At 42.0% G+C, this 9,810-nt stretch overlaps 1 protein-coding gene across 1 annotated transcript in view; it reads left to right on the top strand.

Annotated features, from left to right (window-relative positions):
* Window positions 1-9,810, top strand: part of Styk1 (serine/threonine/tyrosine kinase 1) — a 53,729-nt gene continuing 43,919 nt past the window's right edge. The window contains exon 1 of the mRNA XM_021165778.2: window positions 1-107. The gene's annotated coding sequence lies outside the window, so the exon portion shown is untranslated. The remainder of the gene's footprint in view (window positions 108-9,810) is intronic.

Genomic DNA, 9,810 nt, shown 5'->3' with positions numbered 1-9,810 from the left:
AAAGCCTTTCCTTAAAGCTGGCACACCTTGCTGTGCCTCACCTGTCTCTTCCAGTCCCCTGACTGGCCAGCTCCATCTGAAACCAGAGTGACCGGAGGAGGGACAAGGTACCAGTTGGCTTCTGCGGTCAGAGGGAGGGAGAGGTACAGAGGGTGAATCTGGGTGGTTTGAAGTCTGGGGAGAAGAATGGAAAGGGAGAGGGAACTAGAGGTGGAATGGCCAGGCTGGCTGTATGAGAACCAAGGTGTTGATGGTATTTCTTTAGAACAAGTGTCTTGTGGCTTTTGACTTCTGGCTTTTTATGACATGAAAACTTCAGTTTTGGCAAAGAGAACAGTAAGATGAGATTCTCTGAGAAGGAACAGCCAGTATCAGGAGTATAAAAAGAATGAGGGCACATTACTTACCTGGGGGTCTGTAATGAGTACCTTGGGTTCAGCGCACTCAGTCTCAGAATTAGGTATTCAGATTACAGTTACTGCACAAGGCGATGGATACTTTAAATGAGATAATATTTGTATTATATCATATTTCAAAACTGCATGTTGTCCTTTGTTGGGCCAAACCTTTTTTCTCTCAGTTCCTCAATCTCTCTCTCTCTCTCTCCCCCTTTCCCATACTCCCCCTCCCTCCACCTCCATCCCTCCTTCACTCCGCCTCTCTCTCATTTGTAGTACTTCCTTCTGTAAAGATTCTTCTCTCCATGTGAGTTTCTTCTGTATATAAGACCATGTCTTTCCTTCACTATTTAGTAAGAGCCATCAGTGGATGTAGGAAGAAAGCCAGGGACTGCTGGCACACTTCAGTAGACCTGGATGGACACTGGACTTTGCTAACTGCCTGATTTATCATCTTGCTGCCATCAGTATCTCCACTCACAGCCAGGAGACTGATCCTTTTACTGAGACATCACGAAGTATTTGTGCCATTGAAAATTATAACCAAGCCCCTCCCCCCAGAAAAAATCAGGGTTTGCACAACCAAAACTCTAGTTTCAAGTTATAGAAACCAAGTACATACAGAACTAAGTACATATGTCTTCAGGACTGTTGCTCTTGCACTCCATGGGAGGGATCTATTCTGGGCCTTTTTCTGCGGTTGGTAGATGGCTGTCTTTATATTATAACATCCCTCCCCACCTATGCTTATCTGCCTTTCCCTTTCATTTATTTTGTAAGTAGATCAGTCATACTAGGCTAATACCAATCCTACTTATCTCATCTTTTGAAAGATTCTGTCTCTAAATAATGTCAAATTTGGGGATAGGAGGTGCTACCATATCAAATATGAATGGAGTGGGGAGTCACAATTCAACCCATGACAAAACTTTAGTCTTTTATATATGTGCCCAGCTACATTCCATTAAAAGTGTATTAGAGATAGTCAGGACCTCTTGCGGGCTACTCAGCTGCCTCCTACAGAATCATTCTCCCACCTTCCGCACCTCTCCCTGTGGTCTCAACAACAACGTGACATGCTCTGAAGTTGCACGGTCTGTGATTCTATCTACACTTCTGTTTTGTTATGCTGTGAGATCTCACCTGTGCTGCGGTTACTGTAACCAATGGAAACACACACACACACACACACACCATACCAAAGCAAAAATGATGGCATAAAACACACATTCAAACATGAGTAGGATGATCTCTTGTCTTGGGGACTCTAAAGGAAACTCAGTTCCCTGTCTTGCTTGTTTCTAGAGCTTCTGGCACATTCCTGAGTTCATGCCTCTTTGTCCATGTTCACACCCCACACTGCCTGGGTTTGTTTGATGCTTTAGTCCTTCCCACTGATGCTTTGCCTCCTTCTTGACCATTTAAGGATACTTGTGACACACCAGACTCACTCTGTTTTTCTTTATTTGATTAATCCCATCTGCAATGTTAATTTCCATTTGCTATTTTAATACTAATAAAATCAAGATATTAATAGGTTCCAGAGATCTAGGGCATGGGCATTGTGGGAAAAGGGAGTAATTTTTCTTAGTCTTGTACTGAATTGATTATTATCTCCCCAACTCCCCATCCCTCTCTTTTTTTTCTCATTGCTGGAGAATGAACTCACAGCCCTGTCACTTACCCTTAGCTCTCTCTCTCTCTCTCCAACAGTTTTTCTTTTATTAATTTTTACATTACGTTTGTGTCTATATTACTTGCATACATAGACACATACACCAAAATGTGAGTATGTTCACGTGAGTGCAGCCAAGAGGCATTGATCATCCAGAGATGGAGTTGCAGGCAGCTGGGGACCACTGGAGTCGGGTGCTGGAACTGAACTGGAGTCCTCTCCAAAAGCAATACATGCTTCTAACCACTGAGTCATCTCTCTAGCCCTATTTCAGTCCTTTTTTACTTTCTACATTTGAACAGGTGTTTGGTTGTCCAACCTGGCGCTGAACTGACTCCGTGGCCCAGTCAGGTCTTGAACCTTCTATTTTCATGTCTCAACTTCCAGAGTAACTGTTAGCATCCACTTTTTACTCAGAGATCAGTGTGTTTAGCAAGGAAGTTTAAATCATTTTTATAGAGAAAACATCAGCTTGCCCAAAGATAGAATGAATAAAAAAATGTGTTCACTGGGCAGCAACTGGGTGCCATGATACTTTCTGTCTAATACTGTTTAAAGAAACTCTTTGGGATGGAGAAATGGATCAGTAGGTAAGATATTTGTTATATAGCCTGAAAAGCCAAGATGAACCCCCAAACCCATGTAAAGGTGGAAGGAGAGAACCAAGGCCCAAATGGTATTCTCTGAGCTGCACACAATGAGCTGTGGTATATGCATGTATGCGCCTACATACATGGGCACACACACATATTCTCTCTCTCTACATATAATATATATCTCTATAATATATCTATAATATATATCTCTATCTATCTATCTATCCAAGATAAATGAAAAACACATTTTTTCCCATGGTTGTCATTGCAGTTTGATATGCTCAATCAGTTTCTGTAGTGATTTTCTTATAAGAATGACTTGCAGACCCAGGGATACATTTATAGACAAATTGACCTATTCAGTAAGCCTTGGTTCCAGGGATACAGCCATAAAAAGGATAACCCAGCACCTACGTCTTTGTGTTCATGAACATTTCTTTTGCACCTGTACTCTTGTCACTTCAGATCTGTCCTCAGCAGTGCAAGTTTAGCTGGTCTTGGTCCCCACATGCTCCCTGTATTTACATCTGTCTGTGCTGATGCCCTGTAGGAAATGGATGTGGGTGGGAGTGAACAGATAATAATAGGAAACTTGGATTCAGTGTGGGCTAGTGGCGTGGGTGCTGAATGCTCTCTATTCGTTAGCTCATGCCTTGGACACAGTTTCCAAATGGGGAAAATGAGAGAAGAAATGAATTCCCTGAAGGTAAAGCTGCCAGGTTCTGAAACGACTGAGAGTTCTGTCTCGAGTCCAGGTCCTGAGTTTATTTTATTTTTGTTTATTATTATCAGTGTTGGTATTATTACTGTGGGGATTTTTTTCCTAGTTGTTATTGGATTTTTGTTGTTATTTGTTTTGAGACAGGGTGTCACATATCTCTGGCAGTTCTGAAATTACTGTGTAGCCAAAGATGAGTTTGGACCTCCTATCCTCCTTCCTCTACCTCCCCAAGGCTGGAATTCAAATGTGAGCCACCATGCCTCTGTCTGAGTTTAAGTGCTATCACTCTGTGACCAAAGGAAAAAAGCATATAGCTCTCTGTTTCTGATTGTTTTGTTATACTTTTTCTTCTTAGAAAGAAAAGGTGGGTTTAGATATAGAAATGCCTAAGGATACATCCAAGTTTAAAGACTGGAATCTTTTATTCTCAGGCTTCTAAGAATTTCTTTGAGTTCTCCACCTAGAATAATAATGAGAAGAAAGGTTCATGTATAGCTGGGTCACTTACTTTTGGATAATGTACCTTCTTTCCTGGGTGTGCTGATATTCAAGGCAGGCATCCTCCTCTCATTCTTAATTAAGGGTAGAAGCCTACCATTCCCATTGCACCAACTGAGTTGCATGCTAGGACTAAAGACTTCACAAGAAGCAAATTAGGGGCAGAAGGACTAGTTAGGTTTACGATTTGAGGGTGCCATCTATCAAGGTGAGACCAAAGCATGGCAGTGGGACCTTGTGGTTCTGATAGCAGAAGGGGGAGGATTTTCAGATGGGAGGGAATGTACTCCCTCCTACTTGTCTCATGGACCTCAGGCTGGCTTTGAACTTATGATGTAGCTGATGCAGTCCTGGGATTCCTTGATGATGGGATACAGGCTGCAGCATGACATTTGACATGACTTTCTCCTACTTATTCAAGCTGGGATGAAATCCATGACTGTGTCTTGCACATTTAGGGTGGGTCCTTTATGCTCAGTTTAACTTTTCTGGAAACTGCCTCAAGGATACCAGTAGAACTGTATTTCCTTGGTAACTGTGATAGAAGAGGACACTGGCTGATCACAGTGGCATGTAGATCTACTCAAGTGCAAGCAACACAGACACACACAGACACAGACACAAACACTCACAGACACACACACACACACAGAGGCATACAGACACATACACACCTACACACATACACACACACACACACACACACACACACACATGCTTAGGATCAGCCTCTTTGAGGTCGTGTTTGCTGGACTGGCTCCTGCTGACTTTTACCTAAATGCTCAATGACTCTTTGGCCCCAAATTTAGTGCTGCTTCTAATCAGTTGGTGGGCACAGCAGCAGGATTTGTCAGTATGAGAAGCAGAAGTGATGTACTTTGTGATTCAAGGCAGGGAAAGGTTAAAGGGATGCCAAAAATCTGACTTGGACATTTGGTCTTCCATCTGATTTATAGTTACATTCCACAAATTCAGTCAGTGTGGTTGGAATCTGGGTGGGCCTATCTGGCTTCTTGCTACTTGAATTTCCCTCCTGGCCTCAATATCTGATTCCTTCAAGGTTCCTTGAAGCTGACAGCTTGGTATGAGACAGCCTGGGTTCTGGTAGAAGAAAAGAACAGAGTGCTAGAATATTCTTATAGTCTTAGCAGTAAGGATGTGGGTAAGTGGCAAATCCTATCTGTGTGCAGGGATGGGGTTCAGAAGCCTGTCCATCCTGAGGCTTAGTAGCAGAAGATACTATGACAGTACATTGGTGCAGCCATAGCCACTGGAAATGGTGAGCATCATGAAGCTGCCACAGCTGCTTAACACAGTTCCAGCAAAGCTGAGCTGATTGTGGCAATCGCTGTACTTCTATCTCTAACTCTTGGGTTTTTGTCTCTGCATAGTGCATAATTAGGGACTTCCTGCATTGTGAATCATTTCAACTTTTTCTGAGAAAAATCATACCTGAGTCCTTTTAGGAAAAATCCTAAAATTAACTTTATTTGGCCGCTATTTGGAAGTCTTCTTTATGCCCTGAGGATCATTAAGCACAGATAAGCACATAGCTAGATGAGGCCGTTACTCCAGGAATTTGCTTTGGGTATCTGCCCCTGGGCAAACTCAAATAGTGTACTTGATGCCTGGCAAGCAGATAATTGACAAACTCTGACTGGTCAGGAGAATAGGTTACAGATTCTAGTCTAATTGTATTATAGGGTTAGAGGTCTCTAAAAACGTAGTTTAAAGGTAGGGAGTATACAGGGTACACTCGTAAAGGAATATAACTCAGTAAATAAGATAGGTTGACTAAAGTAAACACTGCCTATTTTATAGCATAGATGATGAAACATATAGTAAAAGAAGTTAGGTATGAGTATTTGCTATTTGTAAAAAGACCAGTTCAGATTTTCCATTTGTCTGCAGTGCTTTCAAGCATCAAACAGTGCCATCCTAAAAGCAGGTGTGATATATTAAATGTGTTTGCTTTGGAGGATACATTCTTTAAATTCTTTAAATTTGAGTTATGGTGCTAATAACAATAAGAAGAATTAGTTCCATTTGTATTTTCTAACTGTGACTGGACATGTAATGAAAAATCAAACATATATTCTGTACCACCTGGATAATCACTAGTCAGTCTTTGTTCTATGGAAATTGTATAAATAAAGACACACCTGATTGCTAGTCAGTCAGCTTGAGATTCCGAGATTCCCCTCTGGCTCTCCTCTCCATGCTGGGAAGGTCCCCTGCAGCATATGGACACAGTGAATTCCAAGACCTGGAATCTCCTGTTTCATTCTCATCCACGTAAAACTCATTTTTACACAGAAAGACTGAACATCATCTGGCTTTTGAGTGGTAAGAACTTGTAGTGGGACAAGCATTAGGTGGGGATTCGAAACACCCAATGCCAGCCTTAGCTTCAGTGCTAGTGAACTGCTGGGTAGATGTGAGTATTTCTGGCACCTTCTTTCATTAGTTGTAATTTATGTTCATTAATGGTATAGAATACTGGATCTGCTGGTGACGTTTTCACATCACCCTCTCTTACTGTTTCTCCCACTATGCTCTTTTCTCTTCTTAAATAATTTCTTCAGAGGGCCCTTGTTTCAGAGCTTGTGGCCTTTGTGATACATGTGCTGCAATTTGCCCTCTGTTAATGAGGGGATTAGTGAATGAATGAGCCAGGTCCCATCACCTGGGAGGCTGAGCCTGGTGGATCTCTATGAGTTCAAGACCAGCCTGGTCTACATAGCAAGCTCCAGGATAGCACATGCTACATGATGAGTCTCAAAAACAAACAAACAAACAACAAACAAAGTGGGTAGGTAGGGATGTCAGAAAGCAGTGCAATGGCTTAGGAGGCACAAACACTTATCTTTCTAAGATAAGTGTCTGTCTATATGAATCCCTAAGAGAAATAACCCACTGGACTGCACACACACGCACACTTTGGCACAAGCTCATGCACATATGCAACATACACACACACACACTCACACATTTTTAAAGAAATGAATAGTAGATCTCTGTCTCAGGTATTTTTGCTTCTCCAGTTAGAATATGACTATTGTGACATGAACATAGAGGTTCTCAGTACATGTACAGTGTGCTAACACAATGACTTTCTGATGCTTTTTTTGACCTGCTGTGTTTGCATTATTCCTTGAAGCCCAGGATGCTTGTCTTGACTCCCATGTGACCTCAGTTTCATCCTTTTTTTCACCCATAATCCAAACTCAGGATGCACACATATGTGTTGGGGTTTTACATACATGTATGTCTGTATGAGGATGTAGGATCCTGAATGGAGTCATGTGAGCTGCATTCTGTGTTTTGGGAATTGAATCTTGATCCTTTAGAAGAGCAGCCAGTGAGCCATCTCTCAGCCCAGCGCAAGACATTTTTAAACTTAACACTTATAGTTTTCATATGTATTATGCTGTTAGTACAACAGCAGCGAGGGGTTCTGACCTGATTTTCTACCACAAGAATGAAGGAAAACTTAAAGTGTACCTCAACAATGTAAGATTGTGTGAGAGGAATATGGATAACCCAGGTAGTATTTGCAATTATCTGTGTCCACTCCATCCTTCATCAATGCACTAACCGTTCTTTCTTGGACCGAAATGAAAGCCAGTGATTTTCCGTCTCCTGGATTAATCATGAGTAAGGAATGGAGGCAACCTCACTTGAAAGTGAAAGCAGGAGCGTAGATTGCGGGGGCAATGATTGCCAGATGATGTCAGCAGGGCCATAACTGGTGATTGGCTGTGGGCTACAGGTATCCAGATAGCGTGACACAAGTCCCTTACAAAAGGGAAATTCTTTGATGGCTTGGATAGAGTTGACGATAATGCACTTTGTATATCGCCATGCATGAGTGAACGGTTTAGCAATGCTATGGGGGCTACAGCTCTGTGGGCATGAATAGAGATGTAGCTCAGTACTGGAGAACTTGCCTGACGTGGATAAAGCCTAAGGCTTGATTTTTTTATTATGTATACAGCGTTTTACCTGCATGTACAACAGCATGATAGAAGAGGGCACCAGATCTCATTACAGATGGTTGTGAGCCACCATGGGGTTGCTGGGAACTGAAATGACCTTTGGAAGAGCAGTCAGTGCTCTTAACCTCTGAGCCAACTCTCCAGCCTGCTGAGGCTTGATTTTTAGCACTGTCAAAAACCAAAAACAAAAACAAGAAACAAAACAAAACAAAACAAATCAGCCTCCGAACGCTGACACCATTTCATACACCAGCAAAATTTTGCTGAAAGGACCCTGATATAGCTGTCTCTTGTGAGGCTATGCCAGGGCCTGGCAAACACGGAAGTGGATGCTCATAGTCAGCTATTGTATGGAACACAGGGCCCCCAATGAAGGAGCTAGAGAAAGTACCCAAGGCTGCTAAAGGGGTCTGCAACCCTATAAGTGGAACAACAATATGAACTAACCAGTACCCCCTGGAGCTCTTAACTCTAGCTGCATATGTATCAAAAGATGGCCTAGTCGGCCATCACTGGGAAGAGAGGCCCCTTGGTCTTGCAAAGTTTATATGCCTCAGTATAGGGGAATGCCAGGGCCAAGAAGTGGGAGTGGGTGGGTATGGGAGTGGAGGAGGGGGAGGGTCTGGGGGACTTTTGGGATAGCATTTGAAATGTAAATGAAGAAAATACCTAATTAAAAAATAAATAAAATAAAACAAAAACAAAACAAAACAAAAAACCAGACCTGAAATCCTAATAGAATGAATGAACAGTGTAATAGAAATCTTGTGAAACATATTCTCAGTGGCAAGGAAGCAGCGAGTTCTTCTGGAGAATGGATTAATAAAAGTCAACATGTAGATGGAATTTAGGAACGTGGATTCTTTGGATGCCCTCTTGGCCATGCAAGGAAGTGAGATCATCCCAGGGCTGTCAGCAAGAGTGAGCTTGGTGAAAATATCAACAGAACTATACATGGCACTTTTGTTTCTATCTGCCCAGCAGCAGTAGCGTGATCAGTGGCCCCATTTCACACCACAGTGCTTGATTTACCATTCTGGAAAGCAACAGTTTTCATTATGGCACTTTTATACATATCAAAGTATCATTATACTTCATTCTCATTCATTTCCCTCTTAGTTAGTGTTTCTTTTTTTTTTTTTTTTTTTTTAGATTTTACTTACTTATTTATTTTGCATATTCATGTGGGCATGAGTGCTAGAGCATGAATGTGTAGGACAGAGGTCAGAGGACAACTTGCTGCTGTCAATTCTCCCCTTCCTAAATGCAGCTCCTGGGGATTGAACTCATTTTCTCAGGCATGGCAGCAAGAATCTTTACAGGTTGAGCCATCTCACTTGCCCGTATCTACTGCTGTGATAAACACCATAGCCAACAACAACTTGGAGAAGAAAGGTTTATTTCAGCTTATACTCACACTGCATAGTCCACTATTGAAGGAAAACGGAAGGAATTCAAGGTAGGAACCTGGAGGCAGAAACTGAAGCAGAAGCCATAGAGGAGCTATGCTTACTGACTTGCTTCTCATGGCTTACATGGCCTGCCTTTTTTATAGAACCCAGGACTGTTAGCCCGGGGGTTGTAGTATTCACAGAGAACTGGCTTTTCTCATATCAGTCATCTATCAAGAAGATGTACCACAGGCTTGCTCACAGGTCAATCTTGTAAGGACACTTTCTACGTTGAGGTTCTCTTTTCTGAAGTGATTTTATGTTGTGTCAATTGATAAACTAGACAACACTTCCTTCATCACTTCTTTCCCTTAATTCATGCTGCCAACCCTTCTATCTCATTCATTCTGTCCTGAGAAATCACCCTTCTGCTTTCCTATTATAGGTACTCCATTACCCTATTCCCTCCTCTTTTCCCTTCCTTCTTCTACATCCATGAACCCCCTCTCTCAATTTTTTTTTTTTTTTTTTTT

This window comes from Mus caroli, chromosome 6 (genome assembly GCF_900094665.2).
Source record: "Mus caroli chromosome 6, CAROLI_EIJ_v1.1, whole genome shotgun sequence".
In the NCBI taxonomy this organism is placed as follows: Eukaryota; Metazoa; Chordata; class Mammalia; order Rodentia; family Muridae; genus Mus; species Mus caroli.
This window is presented reverse-complemented; position numbering and strand designations above follow the sequence as displayed.